General features: G+C 45.2%; 1 long non-coding RNA gene across 1 annotated transcript in view; it reads right to left on the reverse strand.

Annotated features, from left to right (window-relative positions):
- Positions 1-3,808, reverse strand: part of LOC128348002 (uncharacterized) — a 35,012-nt gene extending 31,204 nt beyond the window's left edge. Inside the window, exon 1 of the long non-coding RNA XR_008317874.1 lies at positions 3,673-3,808. This is a non-coding gene — a long non-coding RNA (uncharacterized LOC128348002). The remainder of the gene's footprint in view (positions 1-3,672) is intronic.
- Positions 3,809-19,477: the final 15,669 nt, after the last annotated feature.

Here is a 19,477-nt window from a genome sequence, read left to right on the forward strand (position 1 = left end):
TTCATGTGTCCACCATCTTGGACTGGGGAAGATGACATCATTACAAACTACACCATTGAGGTGTCCCTGTTTGTCACTCATGGCAACTGTACCAAAATTGATTAGACAGTCCACAAGTTAGCGCACTCGCACCTCAATGGTTCACTTATCCGCCATCTTGTATTGGGGTGGATAACATCATCACAAACTACACCATTGGCACATCCATTTGTGTTTCTATAGCTTTGGCAGATTTGGTTCAAATCAGTTAGGCAGTTCACAAGTGAGCCCACTTGTTGCTCAAAAGTTTACACATCTGCCATCTTGTATGACATGATCACAAACTATGCCACTGAGGGGTCCCTGTGTATTACTCACTCATTTTTGTACCTAAAATGGTTCAAATCGGTTAGATGCTCCACAGATTAGCCCACTTGCACCTCAAACGTTCATGCGTCTGCCATCTTGGATTGGGGTAGATGGCATTATCACAAACTATGACATTTGGGCATCCCTATGTAGCAAATTTGGTTCAAATCAGTTAGGCAGTTCACAAGTTAGCCCACTTGTTCCTCAAAAGTTTACACACCTGCCATCTTGAATCAGTTTGTATGACATGATCACAAACTATGCCACTGAGGTGTCCCTGTATGTCACTCACTCATTTTTGTACCTAAAATGGTTCAAATCGGTTAGATGCTCCACAGATTAGCCCACTTGCACCTCAAATGTTCATGTGTCTGCCATCTTGGATTGGGGTAAATGACATCATCACAAACTATGAGATTTGGGAATCCCTATGTGTTGCTACAGTTGCATCAAATTTGGTTCAAATCCATTAGGCGGTTCACAAGTTAGCCCACTTGTGCCTCAAATGTTTTTGTGACCATCAACTTGAATTTGGGTATATGACATCATCCCAAACCACACCACTGAGATGTCCCTGTGTGCCCCTACAGCTTTAGCAAATTTGGTTCAAATTGGTTAGTCAGTTCACAAGATAGCCCACTTGCACCTCAAAAGTTTACACATCCTCCATCTTGAATTGGGGTAGATGACATCCGCACAAACTATGCCATTGAAGTGTCCCTGTTTGTCACTCTCTACAACTGTGCCTAATTTGGTTCAGATCAGTTAGATGTTCCACAAGTTAGCCCACTTGCACCTCAAATATTCACATGTCCACCATCTTGAATAGGGTTGGATTACATCATCACAAACTACACCATTAGGGCATCCCTATGTGTCCCTACAGCTGTAGCAAATTTGGTTCATATCAGTTAGGCAGTTCAAAGGTTAGCCTGCTTGTGCCTCAGATCTTCATGCGGCCACCATCTTGAATTGGGGTGGATTACATCACCACAATCTATGCCACTGTGGTGTCTCTGTGTATCCCTACAACTGTACCCGATTTGGTTCATATTGGTCCAGGCGTTGCAAAATTGATAGCAGGGAAACACACAAAGACACATGAAATGTTGGGTGATCCCATAAGCCTACTGGAAAGTAGGCTAAACAAATATTTAACAGAGAGTTATTTTTATACTCTCATCAAGACCATCGAGGTTCACTAAATTCCATAAAATTTAGGGTGCAACTAGGGGGAGGTAAAATGTAAGCCCCATTTTCTCAATTAGTCACTATGATAAAGTAATGATAAAATTGCCATTTTCAAAACCCTTGGCACTAAATGACTGAAATGATACATTTTCTTAATATGAATAAATATTTCATAAGCATCATCGTTCATATGTTCCAATTAATAATGACCATACTGACATGTGAAAGTTCACTTCACAAATTCTAATAACAGGCTTAACTCTGAATCAAAAGACATTGTTACAGGTGACTAGACTGCATACATAATTAACACATGTAAATGCTGGACAAATTAATGCATATAATTAGTGATGCATATGTAGAAACAGCTGGTAAGATGGGGTGGGGACTAATGCTGATTTCCTACGACATAAGCACTGAATATACCATGTAACATTTGTTAAGGGGGAGGTCACTCAGAATTTACAAAGAAAACCACATTCCTATTTTCTTCAGTGTCATCGTTTTCCTGCTGTTAACACCTATCAAAATCCCTTGAAAAAGAGCTTCATTTCTACAGGACTCTAAAAGACACATCTCTTGTTAGTTTAAAATACAGAGGGACATTTGTAGGAACCCCACATTGAGCTGAGAACAAGAGGTGTGAAAGAGTCCTGTCAGAACTGTCTGTGTAACTGTCTGCAGCTACCAGATTTGTAGATGAGTCTCTGAGGAAAGGGGGTTTCCATTTTGGGTTACCGGAAAAGGGAAAAGGACTTCCAACACCTCCAAGAAATGAAAATAGAGTGCTTATTTCAGGCTGTGCGAAGCTTCAGGGGCCTATTTGGGTATGTTTGAACCTTATAATTCCCCAAAGGATGATCCAGACTAGATGAATATTGCCTGGCCCACAAAAGAGGTCATTTGTGTGGGCATGCAGGCTATGAGGATCCAGGTCCAGACTCCAACATGGGAAGGGCATCGTTTGATCCAGGTCCAGACTCCAACATGGGAAGGGCATCATTTATTTGGTTTTACCAAATATTTGGTAAATTTGGTTTTACCAAATAAACATACACACCACCCAAATAAGCACACACACGCACAACACCCTTTTGATCCAGTGCACTATTGCTTGGAGTGACTCACAAAATTAATAAAAACTAGCTGACCTAGCAAAGAGCATCTGGTCTCCTAGTTCTCCCTGCCTCTCCCGCCCCCATCCCTTCAGCCCCCTTTTGTTCTCCCTGCCAGGTGGCCGGCCGGTGTGGCCACCCCTTCTTCTTACCACTCATCAACCGGCCTTGCAGATGCTTTTTCTCGCAGGCCGCTCACCATCCCCTCCCCCTCCCCTCGCTCGTAAAATCTCATGCCACGCATGGGATTAGCGGCGGGTACGCCACACACACACACACACAATTTAAAATAATAATAATGAATAAGTTTAACAGATCAGGCTAAAACCACATTTAAAAGGTTTTTTAAAAAAATACAAATTAAAGTTACAAGTTAAATATTTTACTAAATTAAATTTAAATATTTAAATATTTTAAATATTTACATATTATCATGGGTCTGAATATTTCAACATTCCTGGCACTCATATTCTTGGCTGGTTCTTCTCTGCCTGCCAGCTCGTGTTTGTAGACCTCTCAATAGTTTCTAGGCCCAGCAAGTTTAATTATATTTTGCATGGCAAGGTGTTTGGTGGAGCCAGGGGCGGCTTCTGAAGATGATCGGAGAGGGGCGGGCAGGCGGAAAATGAACTCCAGGTGCATTGTTCATTCATCCTTCCTGCCCTAACTAGACTGTCTTTCTTTCCCTCTGTGCTCACCCTGCCCTGAGCTGCACAGTGACTGTGGGTATGAATTGGGATTTCAGTTGCATGGTTGAGGATTCCTATCTTCAGCTGGGCAAATGATGGTCCATGCAGCTCAGGGCAGAGCAAAAACAGAAGGAGAGATGAGCAGCCTGAGCAGGGCAGGAAGGGTGGATGAGCAACACAACTTCAGCTCATTGTCCGACCCCACCCACCAGTTCATCTGCGGCGGCCAGCCCTGGGTGGAGATCCTGGCACCTCCCTTCCCCCAACTGAGGTTGGGATTTTACTCTGTGACTAAGCATTGTCTCTCTTCCTGTCTAAGGCATACTTACCTCTGTATGTGTGTGCCTGTGTTTGGGTCTATGCTGGGTCCTTGGGGGTGGAGTCAGTCTTCTGCTCAGTTGATTGGTTGTTTTATCAGTTCAGTTGGTTTTGCTCGCCCCCTCTTGTAGAAGGGATTGTTATCTTGTTAGCTAGTGTTAAGAAATAATACATAATTAAGATGATGTTTCTGCAACTAAAGTTAAGCTTCTTGTTTAATTCCTTATAAATCAAGAAATCACTCTGCAATACTGAGCAGCAGCGTTGCTCTTGTAGAGAACAGTGGCAGGCCCATAATAAGGGCAGTTTCACACCCGCAGTGGAGCTGGAGTTCACTTATAGATAGAAAATGTGAACTTCCTAGTCTTACAAACATCCATTCATTCTCTTTTTTGGCAACAAAGGCCTACTCACAGCTGACCACAAATATCAAAAGTCTCCCTGCTGGCAGGCTGAGTGAGCTGAGCTATGGTGGGAAGAAACATTGCAACAGATTTGATATCTAAAGGCTAGATTGCAGACTATGTGCCAGAATCAATATGTGTTTCTGAGCCAAGCCTGAGGAAGTTGGAAGCAAGAAATCTTGGAGTCCTGATGGTCTGTTTTCCTTAACCTCTGAATTATTCTCCAGGCTGATGACATTTCCCTTCAGGAATCAGATCCATGCCCCTAAGACAGATGGCGAGGGTCTAGTGACTATTAATAATGTTATTGGAAAATGCTGTCTGTTTTCCCCTGTGTAATCAGAACAGATACACACTTAGCCCCAGCAGCTGACAGAGCTTGCCTCTCCATGAGGCTCCTTAGTGATCATTAAGCTTTTTGGTATAGCTTGGTGAGCCTTTTGGAGGCACCGCAGTAAATTCCTCGAAGAAAAATAGTTTTATTTTTTGCTTCCCAAGTTAGCTCCATGATGCAAGTGGAAATAGTGCTGCTCTGTAATAATTCATAACTGCATGGAGATCCATATAAAAATCTCAAGCAGTGGTTCCAGCAACAAGTTTATACAGTTAAAACCAACTGAAGCAAAACTCCAGGATCTATTATTCCTGCAGTTCTCTTTATCTAACTTCATATTACCAAATGCACAATGAAGGGAAGAGGAGGTGAATGATGATATGTTGTCTGTTTCTTCACCTATGTAAAAAAAATAATTTTTCCACTTTCCATCAAAATACTCCACTTAGGCACTGCTTACACATTGAGATGGGTCTTTCCCCATTAAATATCTCCTAGTTTTTGTTTTTTCATTATCATCATCATCATCATCATCATCATCATCATCATCATCATCATTATTAACTACATTTTATATCCCTCTCTTCCTCCAAGGAGCCCAGAGCAGTGTACTTCATACTTAAGTATCTCCTCACAACAACCTTGTGAAGTAGGTTAGGCTGAGAGAGAAGTGACTGGCCTAGAGTCACCCAGCAAGCATCATGGCTGAATGGGGATTTGAACTCGGGTCTCCCCAGTCCTAGTCCAGCACTCTAACCACTAAACCATGCTGGCTCTCAGTTTAATCTTCAAGCTGCATATTGAAATAAGTTATCTTCTTAATTGGGGGAAAAAGGAATATATTAATCCACTTCAGCAAAGCCCACTTCTAATATTTTGAATCTCTCTCTATAAAAGGCTAAGGACGTACATGGCAATCCCCGCCCACATAGTGCTTTACCAATCAGAGGTAACAGAACAGAAGCACTGTGGTGTTTTGGCAGTGGGAATTCCATATGCAGAACGGGGGGAGGAGCCTGTAATCGTTAAGATAAGGATAGTGGGCAGGGGTATGTGAAGAGAGGGGTCAAGAGGGAGGAAAGAGCATCTTCAGGAAAAGGAGGCTGTCACTGTGCAAATTAGCAATAGCAATAGCACTTACATTTATATACCGCTCTATAGCCGAAGCTCTCTAAGCGGTTTACAATGATTTTAGCATATTGCCCCCCAACATTCTGGGTACTCATTTTACCGACCTCGGAAGGATGGAAGTCTGAGTCAGCCTTGAGCCCCTGGTCAGGATCAAACTTGTAACTTTCTGGTTACAGGGCGGCAGTTTTACCATTGCGCCACCAGGGGCTCATTAGATGAGGAAACAAGATTAACAAGATCTGTTAACTCAGGAAGGGGGAGAGAGAGAGAGAGAGAGAGAGAGAGAGAGAGAGAGAGAGAGGGGAGGGGAGGGGAGGGGGGAAGAAAGATAGGGGAAGAGCTAGCGAAGGAGAGAGAAAGGAGGGAGGGGAAGAGAGAAAGCAGGAAGGGTGAGGGATGGGCCTGGGCCTGTCAACGGCCTGAGGGGAATGAGCCGGCATGGCGGCAGTGGCAGCAAGGAAGGGCCTGGTCAACTGCTGCTGCTCCTGCTCAGAGCTACTGAGGCCATTGGCAGAGGGAAGCAGGCAGGTGAGGGATGGGCCCGGGCCTGTCAGCATCTTGAGGAGAATGAGTGGTCATGGTGACGGCAGCAAGGGGTAGCCATGGCAGCGGCAGCAAGGAAGGGGAGGAGCAGGAGCGGGTCTTTGATGAGGGTGGGGAGGTCTCTGGGGTTAAAGGGCTGCGCCTTGGCAAACTGGAGCCAGCAACACCACAGCCACAACCAAGAGGGGTGACGGGGATGGAGCAACAGGATGGAGGAGCAACCAAGAGAGGTGAAGGGGATGGAAGCAACGGGATGGAAGACAAGGAGCAGAAACACGGCTCAGATGAGGGTGGAGAGATCTCTGAGGTGAGGGGGCTGTGTTCTGGGGTGAGGGGAGAAATCAAGCACTAGCGTGCAGATGCTCTGCATGGGTTAAACTAGTTGTACCATATTTTCCATATCTGGAAAATCTCAAGAAAATGGGAATTTATTGAAGTACCCATTTATTATTATTATTATTTCATAAGGCACACTTCAACTCATGATTGATTCATGCAGTATGACCTGGTTCACACAATCACTCGAATCTAAGTTTAACATGGGTTACCCATTAGCATGATTGTGCGAGCCCATGCCAAGGTGGGAAATCTCAGATTCACTGTGGGCCATAAACCACCTTGTTATGGGTTCACACAATCACACTAATGTCTGTAAGGCACATGAAATCCAGATCTGAATGATTGTGTGAACCAAGTCTATGTTTATTTTTCATGTGAGCAATGTTCCAGTTACATGCTCTTGTGGTCAGTCATAAAGTATGGACACAGCAATCATGGGTATAGCCAGCAGCAATTTCCATTATGACAACAGCACATTGTTCCAATTATTTCTATCATGTGACATTTTGCCAGCAGTACCATCTGATTGCCGGAGTCACAAGTTGCATTTGTATATGTGAATGTATGTAGATGAGATGGTCAGAACTGCTCAAACTGGAGTGAAAAAATGTTTGTATCTGCCATTCTGTTTGCTTTCAGAAGGGTTAAACAAAACATAGTATTAACACAGTTCTTGCTGTCTGCAGTGATGAAGACTGAAGCATCTCCACTTGGATAGGATCCTTAGCTGGTAGGCACTGCAATTGTTCTATCACAGTCTTGCATCACTCTATAAAAGTGGGTTATTAAATAGATTAATTTCTTCTTCTATCACCAGGGCTCACCCTGCAGTCTTCACTTTAATGAACTATGACAGTGCAGATAAAATAAAAATGAGTTTAAACTGTTTTTCTTTTTTTTTAAAAAAAAACAACCCTATAAAGATAAATCCTAATGGCATGGAAGTTCTTTTTCACAGCTTCTTTAAACAACAACAAAAATAGCCCAGGAGAACAATAAATCTAAACTAAGTAACTCATATGAATCATGAAATCAATTGTATTTATGCTTGAAATATAAATATATCTTGAACAGATAAGAATGATGAAACAGGCTCTGACCTCCTGGAGACTGAAGTCAGCACTGCTAGCCTAGGAAGGGGAAGTGGCCCACCAACTGTTTAGTCCCTTTTCCCCTGATAAATGTGTGTGCAAGGTCCATAAGGTGACATGTAGTGCGCTGTCTGCCATTTCACACTCTGCAGCTGCTTAGGTATGTCTTGTCGGCAATATATTGTAGGACAAATCTGTTTTTCTAGTATATCTTTTTTTGGGTGTCTTTGCTGAAAGAATAATCTTGGTATTTAAATCAGAGGAGGACATGACTGTTGCAGAATAAATTACTGCAGCATTCAACCAGACTGTGAAGAGACTTTGACAATGTGTCATAGTGGAGGGGGTGAGGCCCACAGAGTATGAGAATAGGGTTGTGACAAGCTTGACTCTATTTTCTTCTGCAAAATGTTGAAGGGTATGCACTCTGTATTGTCTGCAAAGGTCAGAATGTTGACTCCTGAAGGAAGTTGCTGTTGGCTGAAAGTTGCTCTGGCTACTGCGTGGTTGCTTATTGCTCAATGAGATCAGATAGTGCTTAAAATCCACCTTTTAGTTAAAAACTGACACATACACACATTTCATGTTGTCAACTCATACTTTGCTGACAAATAATCTAATATGTGATTGCTCCAGTATTGCAACTGCTGAGACCAATTTCAACTTCCTTGATTCATTCATTCATCCATTCAGTGTATTTATATAGCACCCCAAACTCACATCTCTGGGAAGTTTACATAAGAACAGCCCTGCTGGATCAGACCCAAGGCCCATCCAGTCCAGCATCCTGTTTCACACAGTGGCGGCCCACCAGATGTCTCTGGGAAGCTTACAGGCAAGAGCTGAGGGCATGCCCTCTCTTGTACTGCTAGTCCCTTGTAACTGGTATTTTGAGGAATCTTGCCTCTAAAGCTGGAGGTAGCCTATAGCCTTCAGTCTAATAGCCATTGATAGACCTGTCCTCCGGGAATTCATCTAAACCTCTCTTAAAGCCATCCAGATTTTTGGCTGTCACCACATCTTGTGGCAGAGAATTCCACTGGTTAATTGTGTTGTGGTTAAAAAAAATACTTCCTTTGGTCAATCCTAAATTTTTTCATTAGTAAAAATTGCAATTAGTTTGTTTTACAATAAATTAACATACATTAAAACAAGAATGAAAACATGAAACATTCAAACAATTCAAACCAATAACAGATTCTATATTAGTTCTATATACTATCTACTATATTAGCACAAACATTCTTGCATTGTCACTGCAGCATGCATTGTTTCTGACACAGATAATGACCAAAATAACTTAACAGAAGAGTTAATAAATCATCCTCATCATATGTAACAAAAATGGAAGCAACATTTCTCCTTGATTTTTAGTCCAGCTTGTCCATAGGGATCAGGAAATAGCATTGTGAATAGAGATCAATGTATAGTATTATTATTATGTGATTTATCCTCACAAAAGCTTTCTGGGACAAATCACTCATTCCAATTTAATACATAGAAACTAAAAGTGTGTGAGTATGCATAGCAATTTTGAAGTGGCGAGGATAAAACTGTATCCAGTGTGCTCACAATGAATTTCTACAGTAGCTTCCATAATCCGTATGAGCCAGCAGCTTCAGCCCACAACTGGACACTTGGCTGGCCATATTGTGGAATAGGTTATTACAAGTATGGACCTGCAACAACCTGTTGCAGTATATCCCTGGTGTGCATGTGTTACCTGAGCCTGTGCATGGTGAAAGTTTGAAGCACCATTCTCTCTCAGAAGCAGAAGGGGTTGTGGCTGTCTTGAGGAAGTATTCTTCAAGTTGAGAAATTCCCCATTCCTTTTGTTCAGGTCCTCCTCTCCCTGCCACTGAATTCTATTAGTTCTGCCCACTTGGTTGTCTGTTAACTGCCCTCTAGTCCATGGAAATCCAGGACCCCCAAGGTAGCATTCTCAGAAATGCTACCTGTTCCATGCGCAAGTACAGTGAGACAGGCAGAGCTGAGGGGCTTTAATGCGTGGATGAGACGTTGGTGCCGGGAGGAGGGGTTTAGATTTGTTAGGCACTGGGACACATTTTGGGGCAAGCAAGGCCTGTACAAAAAGGACGGGCTGCACTTGAACCAAGATGGAACCAGACTGCTGGCGCTTAAAATCAAAAAGGTTGCAGAGCAGCTTTTAAAATGACACCTGGGGAACAGCCGATGGGAGCTGGGCAGTATCCCGTTTGGCAAAAGCCATCCTTTAAAGTGTGAGGATGCAAAGAATTCAAATAAAACAGATGGGGACGGAGCAGAACCGCATAAAGAGCAGACGGGAGGCTGTGCCAGCAGGTCAAAGAGTCAAAGGAATAGCATACATCAGGGGAAAGATTCAGTGTATAGGTGCTTGTATGCCAATGCCAGAAGCCTCCGAGCCAAGATGGGTGAGCTGGAGTGCTTGGTTGCTAATGCAGAAATAGACATAGTGGGCATAACAGAAACATGGTGGAACAGTGAGAACCGGTGGGACACTGTTATCCCTGGGTATAAACTCTATAGGAAGGACAGGGAGGGGCGCCTTGGAGGAGGGGTAGCACTGTACGTTAAAGAAGGGATAGAATCTAACAAGCTAGAAAACCTAGGTGGACTGGAGTCCTCCACAGAAACCCTGTGGGTGACTATACAAGGCCGGAAAGGAATCGTGCTACTGGGGACATGCTATCGCCCTCCGGATAAAAATGCCGACAGTGACTGGGAGTTGCAGGAGGAAATCAGGGAGGCGTCAAGGAGAGGCAGGGCTGTAATTATAGGTGATTTCAACTACCCACACATAGACTGGGTAAATTCACATTCAAGTCAGGACAAAGAGGTCAAATTTCTAGATACGTTAAATGACTGTGCCTTAGAACAGTTGGTCATGGAACCGACCAGAGAGAAGGCGACCTTGGATCTAATTCTGAGTGACACCCAGGACCTGGTGCGTGATGTCAGTGTCATCGACCCTTTAGGGAACAGTGACCACAGTGCCATCAAATTCAGCATACATGTGGGGAGAGAATCACCAAGGATGTCAAACACAGACATTTTAAATTTCAGAAGAGGAAACTTCTCCAAAATGAGGAGTATGGTGAAAAGAAAGGTGAGGGGGAAAATCAGGAGAGTCACTTCGCTCCAGAGTACGTGGCGTTTAATCAAAACCACAATACTAGAAGCCCAGTTAGATTGTATACCCAAAAGGAGGAAAGGTACCACTAAGTCCAGGAGGATGCCAGCATGGCTAACGGGTACCGTCAAGGAAGCCATAAAAGGGAAGAAGACTTCCTTCCAAAATTGGAAGGCCTGTCCAAATGAAGAGAACAGAAAGGAACACAAACTCTGGCAAAAGAAATGCAAGGTGACAATAAGGGAGGCAAAAAGAGAGTTTGAGGAACATTTAGCCAAAAGTATCAAGGGGAATAACAAAAACTTCTTTAAGTACATCAGAAGCAGGAAACCTGCCAGGGAGGCAGTTGGGCCATTAGACGATGAGGGAGTGAAAGGGATTATTAAGGAGGATATGGAGGTTGCAGAGAAACTGAATGAGTTCTTTGCGTCTGTCTTCACGGCAGAGGATACTGAGCATATACCTGTTCCTGAACCAGGCTTTTTAGGGATGGAGGCTAGAGAGCTGAGTCACATAGAAGTGACAAGGGATGATGTTCTAAACTGTCTGGAAAAACTGAAAGCTAACAAATCACCAGGGCCGGATGGCATCCATCCAAGAGTCCTCAAAGAACTCGAATGTGAAATTGCCGACCTCCTTGCTAAAATATTTAACTTATCCCTGAAATCGGGCTCTGTACCAGAGGACTGGAGAGTAGCAAATGTAACACCGATTTTCAAAAATGGATCCAGGGGCAATCCGGGAAATTACAGGCCGGTTAGCCTAACGTCCGTTCCAGGCAAATTGATGGAAAGCATCCTCAAGGATAAAATTGTAAAGCACCTAGAAGAACAGGCCCTGCTGGGAGTGAGCCAGCATGGCTTCCGCAAAGGTAAATCTTGCCTCACCAACCTTTTGGACTTCTTTGAGGGTGTCAACAAGTGTGTGGATCAGGGTGATCCAGTTGACATAGTATACCTGGACATCCAAAAAGCTTTTGACAAAGTTCCTCCTCAAAGACTCCTGAGGAAACTTAGCAGCCATGGGATAAGGGGACAGGTACATGTGTGGATTGCTAACTGGCTGAAAGACAGGAAACAGAGGGTAGGTATAAATGGAGAGTTTTCACAATGGAGGGAAGTAAGAAGTGGGGTCCCCCAGGGATCTGTACTGGGACCGGTGCTTTTTAATTTATTCATAAATGATCTAGAAGCAGGGGTAAGCAGCGATGTGGCCAAATTTGCAGATGATACCAAACTCTTCCGGGTGGTGAAATCCAAAACGGATTGTGAGCAGCTCCAAAAGGATCTCTCCAAACTGGCGACAAAATGGCAAATGCGGTTCAATGTTAGCAAGTGTAAAGTGATGCAAATTGGGACAAAAAACCCCAACTTCAAGTATATGCTGATGGGATCTGAGCTGTCGGTGACGGACCAGGAAAGGGATCTTGGGGTTGTGGTTGACAGCTCGTTGAAAGTGTCTATTCAATGTGCGGCAGCTGTGAAAAAGGCAAATTCCATGCTAGGGATCATTAGGAAGGGGATTGAAAATAAAACGGCTAACATTATAATGCCCTTATACAAAACTATGGTGCGACCACACCTGGAGTACTGCGTACAATTCTGGTCACCACATCTTAAAAAGGACATTGTTGAACTGGAGAAGGTACAGAAGAGGGCAACCAAGATGATCAGGGGCCTAGAGCACCTTTCTTATGAGGCAAGACTACAACACCTGGGGCTTTTTAGTTTAGAAAAAAGACGACTGCGGGGAGACATGATAGAGGTCTATAAAATCATGCATGGCGTGGAGAAAGTGGAGAGAGAGAGATTCTTTTTCCTCTCACACAACACTAGAACCAGGGGTTGCTCCATGAAATTGATTGCCAATTGACTGATTTGCACAACTTTTTCACACAACGCATGATCCACTTGTGGAACTCTCTGCCACAGGATGTGGTGACGGCCAACAACCTGGATGGCTTTAAGAGGGGTTTGGATGACTTCATGGAGGAGAGGTCTATCAATGGCTACTAGTCAGAGGGCTGTGGGCCACCTCCAGCCTCAAGGGTGTGCCTCTGAGTACCAGTTGCAGGGGTGCAATGGCAGGAGAGAGGGCACGCCCTCATCTCCTGCCTGTGACTTCCAGCGGCATCTGGTGGGCCACTGTGCGAAACAGGATGCTGGACTAGATGGGCCTTGAGCCTGATCCAGCAGGGCTGTTCTTATGTTCTTATGACATTCCACTCCATTGAGTTATACTGAGTCAGTTTGCGGGATTGCCCCCTTGGGTTTTTTTCCTACAGATTTGTGTGAAACTAAGAAATCTGCTGGTTATCCCAGGTCTGCCGTACCTCCCTCTCACCCACAGGTTACATGCCCTTAAGAATCATAACATTCCAGGTCTTTCAGAAATAGATATATTAGAAAGCACCAATAAGGACCATGCACCTATTTGATATATAGGATACATATTTTCTACCTGTAAGAAATGGCAGTTTTGAGCACTTTCTGATTGATTTTTCAAAGAATGACAAACCAAGGAAGTGCCCTATCAGCAAAGGGTTTTTGGCACTTGGGTTTTTGTTTGTTTTGGAAAAAAATCCTCACAGCTGAACTGGGATCTGAATTCCAGAGTTAGTGGAGCCCAAGCCCAATACTCTGTCCTTAGATCACTCACTTCTTTACTTCATTGGTTCATGGACAATTCTGAGTTAGAAAGGTCTCCTGTGAGCTTAACTGTTTTGGAGTCTCACAAACACCTATAAACATTGTGGGCTCATTTAGATGATGTTTGGCCTGCTACCTAATCGTATGAAGAGAAGTATATGTGTGCATGTCTCCCCTTCAGCCAACATGTCATTACATCCTCACATGGTCTTAGACATTATGCTGTACATAGATACAGGTGTCTGTGCACATGAAGATAAGCACATGAACCTTGGTACAGAGGATAGAGATCGATCCCTCCAAATGCATAGTATAGATAGGAGGTATACTGCTGTACATGTGCTGCAAACAGCATGTGTGAATAGTTATGCAGGGGACGGCGGAATCTCCAAACTGCCCTGAACATACTTTTTAAAGGCCGAATGGTGGGGATAGAAGTGTGTACACATGGTCCTTCTCACATGATTTGGCAGCTAGTGGAATGATACCATCAAAATGGCCTACAGCGTTTACAGATATTAGTGACTCTCCAAAACATTATTAAAGGCTAGTGAGGGCAGTTGAGAATGAGCGCAAGTGAGTGCAAGGCAAATAAGTAAGATAATATTTTCCCAAGGAGTGTCAAACCTTATCGAAAAAGGGCGTGCTTTTTGGCATTGCCAAAAGCATTGTGCCCTGCTGTGGTTGAAGTGGCATGGAGAGTGGCAGTGCCCAGTCTATTCTTGTCTCTTAAGCACCCTGTCCCTAAGGGATCATTACAAGATCCCACAACTTGTCGATTGCAGATCCGTAAACTCATCATTGGGCTTTTATTTCATGGTCACCTCACTCTTCTTGCCCACAAATTCTTCTTTATTAAGCATTGGAATAAAGGTTAAATTATAGTCTTGCCCTATTAAATTAAATTATAGTCTTGCTTCAATACCATACCTACACTTTATCCTGGCATTTGGTATTCTCTTTTTCTTTTGTAACTTCAGGCAATAGACCATTGATGTCTACCAATATGCCTTAATCTGAATTGAGAATCCCCCTTCATGACCTACGTCATTTGCCAGAACTGTGCTTTGGGTACCTGTTGAACAGGAAAAAGTGAGATATAAATTGAAAGAATAAATGACTGGAAGTGAGGGAGGGGGTGAACATATTCTGGGAAGTGAACATATTCTGGGAAGCCTATCAAATACAATAGCCCAATCACAATTTTTGTCCCTGCAGTTTATTTACTTATTTATGCATTTTTACTTTTATATCCTGCTCTTCCTCCCAGGATCCCAGAGCAGTGTACATGATTAGGTTTGTCCTCACAACAACTCCCTGTGAGGTAGGCTAGGCCAGGGGTGGAGCCACCATTGGGCCAACAGGTTCAAAGAACCTGGGCCTCCACCAATCAGGGGCCCCGCAAGTGCAGCCGCAGACACCCCCCCCCATGTCTGATGTCAGACACAGGGGCGTTATTTCGGTCCCAAACAGGGCCGTGTGGCCCCGTTTGGAGCTGAAATTGGCCTGCGCTGCGTTGGCAGTGCAGCTGGAGTGACTCTCCCTGCCTCCTGGTCTTGCTGCCAATGCAGCGGGGCCAATCGATCTCCTTCCCAAATGGGGCCACATGATTGGCCCACACTGCATTGGCATCATGGCCAGAATGGCTCTAGTCACTCCGGGCCACACTGCCCAATGCCGCGCGGGCCGATCTCCCTTCCAAATAGGGTCGCACAGCCCTGTTTGGGATGGAGACCCCTTCTGACATCAGATGTGGGGGCAGGGCTAGCTGGGCCCATGCATCTAACATCAGATGCGGGGGGCAGGGCCGCTGCCAGCCTCCCTACACTGCTGGGTTTGGCTGAGAGAGAAGTGACTGGCCCAGAGTCACCTAGTGAGTTTCATGGCTGAATGGGGATTTGCACTCAGGTCTCCCTGGTCCCATTGCAACACTCTAACTACCAAGCATGGACAACTTGGCAGAACTTTGCACAACTTTGGTCCTCCAGCAGTTTTTGGAGTACAGCTCCCATCATTTGTGACTATTGGCCACTGTGGCTGGGGACGATGGCAGAGCTGGAGTGGCCAAAGTTATGCAGCCCGGCTCTATAGGGTTTTTCACGGATCATCTTATCACACACAAAGTGGGTCAAACAGTGCCTTTGTTGCCAGGTTGTGGAGACTGTTTTTAGCACACCCTGCAGCTTATTGCTCTCCCCACCTCCTTGGTATATATATCCAACACGCCAAAGTGCATTTTCTTATTTGTGCACTCCCCATCTACTTCAGTGTAATATTGTTGGATGGTAGAGTGTGGCCACAGGAGGCGTTATTTTCTCCAGGGATTAGGGAGAGATGGTTCATCAAGGAAAAGGATGGGTGTACTGATTGGAGTGGAGTGGAAAATGGTATAGTTGAGTATAAATACTCAGTTTCTAAGATCAGTAAGGGAATTCTGTCAAAGTGGAGGCTCCCGAAGTGCTAGGTAATTGCACATTAGTACGCATGCAGTGCTTGCAGTAAAGCAGTTAGTACAGATTTAGAAGATCTCTTGGTTTAATATTTTAGAAATTGTTTTAAACATTTATGTTTCTCTTCTAGCTATCAGCCTCATCTTGAATCAAGCTGCAAATAGCTGTACTTCCGAGCCCTCCCCCCCAAGTACTGTTTCCCGATTGCTGCAAAGTAACAATACTTTATCCTTCTACTCCATCTCAAAATCGGAAAATACTTTACAAGCACACAGTAGGAAGCAGGACTCACAACACTGCTGTGGTGTAGATGTTCTGCAGTTAATTTTATGCATTGTATCTGTATACTAGTATCCTGTCACACCCTGTGCACACTTGAGGATGACCTTTAGATATAGGTCAGCTCCTGCATGTGAAAACTGTGACTTTGGGCTGCATCGAGATGATCCAGCCATGTGTATGTGTTCTACTGCATGGAACTTTCCCATGAAATTGGCAACCCTTCCCAGTGAGGTGCTGATTCCACAGGTCCAATCCATGTGCTCAATCCCTGCCCATGTGCCTGCCTCCTGCATATGCAGCCCCTCACTTGCACTAGGGTTGTGCAAACAGGTTCGACCCGAACCCTTTAGCCCCTTCGGGAGACTTCCTTAGCTTGCGGGAGGGGCCCATGAAGGTTCCCCCTCCCCCTGCTGGCCTCGGTCATCACCCCCTCCAGCCGAAGCGGCCGGTTCTTCGGCCCATTCAGGCCTGCATAGATCGGTGCAGCAGCCATGTGGCCCACCACTGCGCATGCGCAAATGGCCTCTGTGAGGCCTGGCATGGCCCAGGGCCGCGCAGAGGCCATTTGCGCATGCACAGTGGCCATTAGGGCTTTAAAGGTCAATACCAGCACCTTGAATCTAGCCTGGAAGTGGACTGATAGCTAATGAAGCTGAGGCAGGACGGGTGTAATACTCGTGAAGCGACATGCACCTGCGAGCATCCTTGTGGCAGCATTCTGAACCAGCTGAAGCTTCCAAACCGTCTTCCAATGCAGGCCCACGAAGAGTGTATTGCAGTAGTCTAATAATAATAATAATAATGATTGTTGTTGTTGTTGTTTACACAGCCAGACAGATGTTATTGACTCATTTGTTTTATCCAGACATCGAGTCTTTCCCAATGACCTGGGATGCCAGAATTTTATTGTCAATGTTGTTGCTGTTATTATTATAGATATCATCGCAGAATATAAAGCTGTTCCCAGTAAAGTTGCTTTTTGTAATTGGCTGATGGTGATTTCTGTGACCTCTATGGTGCAGAGGCGTAAGTGGGGAAAACGGCACCCAGGGCAGCTCTGCCCCTGAAATTGCGCCCTCCCCCCGCCCCTAGCATACTAAGATCACTTAAGATTGATTAATCACCCCTTACACACATGCACACCTTTAACCACCACCTTGCCCGCCGTTCTACAGATAGGCGCATGAAAAGGGGGGACTTTTCCTTAATCTTCCGAGACGCGCTTACAAGTAGAGTCAAGCACCGGTTCTGAGCAGAGGCAAGAATGAGGAGTGTGAGGAACTGGGCAAGGCTTCAGCGGTTGCTCAGGATTAATGCTCCTAAAGCAGAAGCGGCGCCTGCGCTCACACACACACACACACACATACATGCACACACTCCGCCCCTCGCAAAATAACTAGCAGGTTTATTAGGGTAGCTACTCGCACAGTGCAACATCTGACAAAGCGGGCTCTACGCCGCGGAAACTTATGCCACAATGGACCCATTAGTCTTTTAAAAGGCGACACAGGAGGAGGACCTTCTTTTTTTAGAAATAAAAATTGTGCCTGCTGTAATACACTCAGGAGGCTCTGGATATGTATGTATGTATGTATGTATGTATGCATGCATGCATGCATGCCCACCCCACCCCCGTCTAAACTCTCAGAAGAGCAACAAAAGCGCTGGATTTAAGACCCGGGACCACCACCTCCTCCTCCTCCTCCTCTCAGCCCGGTTGGCTAAATCGTGAAGGAAAACAGACGGAAGACTAAAGCCTCGCAACAGCCGCCCGAGAACACCAAGGGGCGAGGGGGAGGCGGCGGTGGCCACTGACTTCCCTCCGTGCTCCGACAGCCAGTCCGTCCATCCCACTAACAAACTTCAAGGAAGGGCGAAGCTGTTTTCTCCGCATCCGGTTCCCTCGCGGGCAGCCAGAGGGCGACGATTCGCTCTGCGCGCGGCTCTTCGGCTGGTTTTGTGCATGCGCGTTTTCCCCTGGTTCTTCGTCCCATCCCTTTCTTTTTCCCCGCCCAGTAAGAAAGCGGAGGAGGAGGTTTCTTTTCATTCCAACCAAGCAGCAGCAGCTGCAAAAGCGGTGAACCACAAAATGTCCCCGGTCTGCTCCAGCTACTCACCCCGGGTGCAGAACAAGAGGAACAGCAGGCAGGCGGCTGCGGCGGAGGGCAGCGGGAGTCAGCCACGCAGCAGAGACGGAGACGGCGCCTCTTCTCTGCGCGGCATTCTGGCAACAGCAGCCGCCGCTCGCAACTGTGAGGAAGAGCGGCGGGGAGAGACGGTGCGTACTGGCCACTCTCCGCCTTCTGTAAGCAGGAGCAGAGCTGACTCCGAGCGGCCCGAGGCGCGCCTGCGCAGTTCATTCTATGAACTGTGCAGGCGCGCCTGTGCAGTTGGGAAGCGACGCTGGGCCAGACGGCAGGCCTCGGCGTCGCTCTGCACTTGGCGATCCACTGCCGCCCACCACCTCCGTGCGATCGGGGGGGTCATGGCACTTTTTGGCACCCCCCACGTGACCCACCAAAGTGGTGCCCAGGGCACCTGCCCTGCCTGCCCCCCTATAGTTACGCGTCTGCTATGGTGTTGAGGTGCTCTTCAAGTTGTTTTGGAATTGCACCGGGAGCGCCAGTTACCACTGGGATTATTTTGGTCTTCTTCTGCCACAGCCTTTCAATTTCCATTTGTAGATCTTTGTATTTGGTGATTTTTTTCTATTTCTTTTTCTTCTATTCTGCTAGCCCCTGGTATTGCTATGTCAATTATTTTATCTTGTTTTTCTTTCTTCTCAACTACAGTTATATCTGGTGTATTGTGCGGCAGATGTTTGTCTCTTTCATAGTTTGAAGTATCAAGTCAAGTCAAGTTTTATTTACGGTCCTAGACCAAACAATCCATGCATGCAAACAGCAGAACAATTTATAGAAAACTCTATAGGTTCTCATTATACATCTTAAAAGCAATATAACAAAATTTTGCGACGGAGTTAAAATTTAAAACATTTTCATCAGAAAGTAAGAATTTAACAAATTGTTCAGCAGATCGATCTGTCTGTTTACAGACCAGAGGTAAAATTAAGTGCTCCCTCGGTTGCCTATGTAATTTACAGGATAATAGAATATGCTCAATAGATTCTATTTCCCCACTGCCGCATCTGCAGTAGCGTTCTTCCAAGGGAACACCACTGTATCTCCCGGCTAATAATGCAGAGGGAATAGAATTTGTTCTTGCCCTTGTAAATGCCCACCAGAATTTGCTGAGTGTAATATGGGACAAATAATTTGCTGGTGAAAGATCCCATCTAATTCTTACTCCTTTATAGAATTCTGTCAAAGAGGCCCGGTTATTTTGCAATTCGATATCTGTCAAACGCTGTTTTACTATTCTTTTAGCATTTGACAAGTCTAACTCCAGCAGTTGTTCAGGGTCTATTCCTAGAGCAGCAAGCTTTTTACTAACTACAGTGC

This window comes from Hemicordylus capensis, chromosome 2 (assembly GCF_027244095.1).
Source record: "Hemicordylus capensis ecotype Gifberg chromosome 2, rHemCap1.1.pri, whole genome shotgun sequence".
NCBI classification, from domain to species: domain Eukaryota; kingdom Metazoa; phylum Chordata; class Lepidosauria; order Squamata; family Cordylidae; genus Hemicordylus; species Hemicordylus capensis.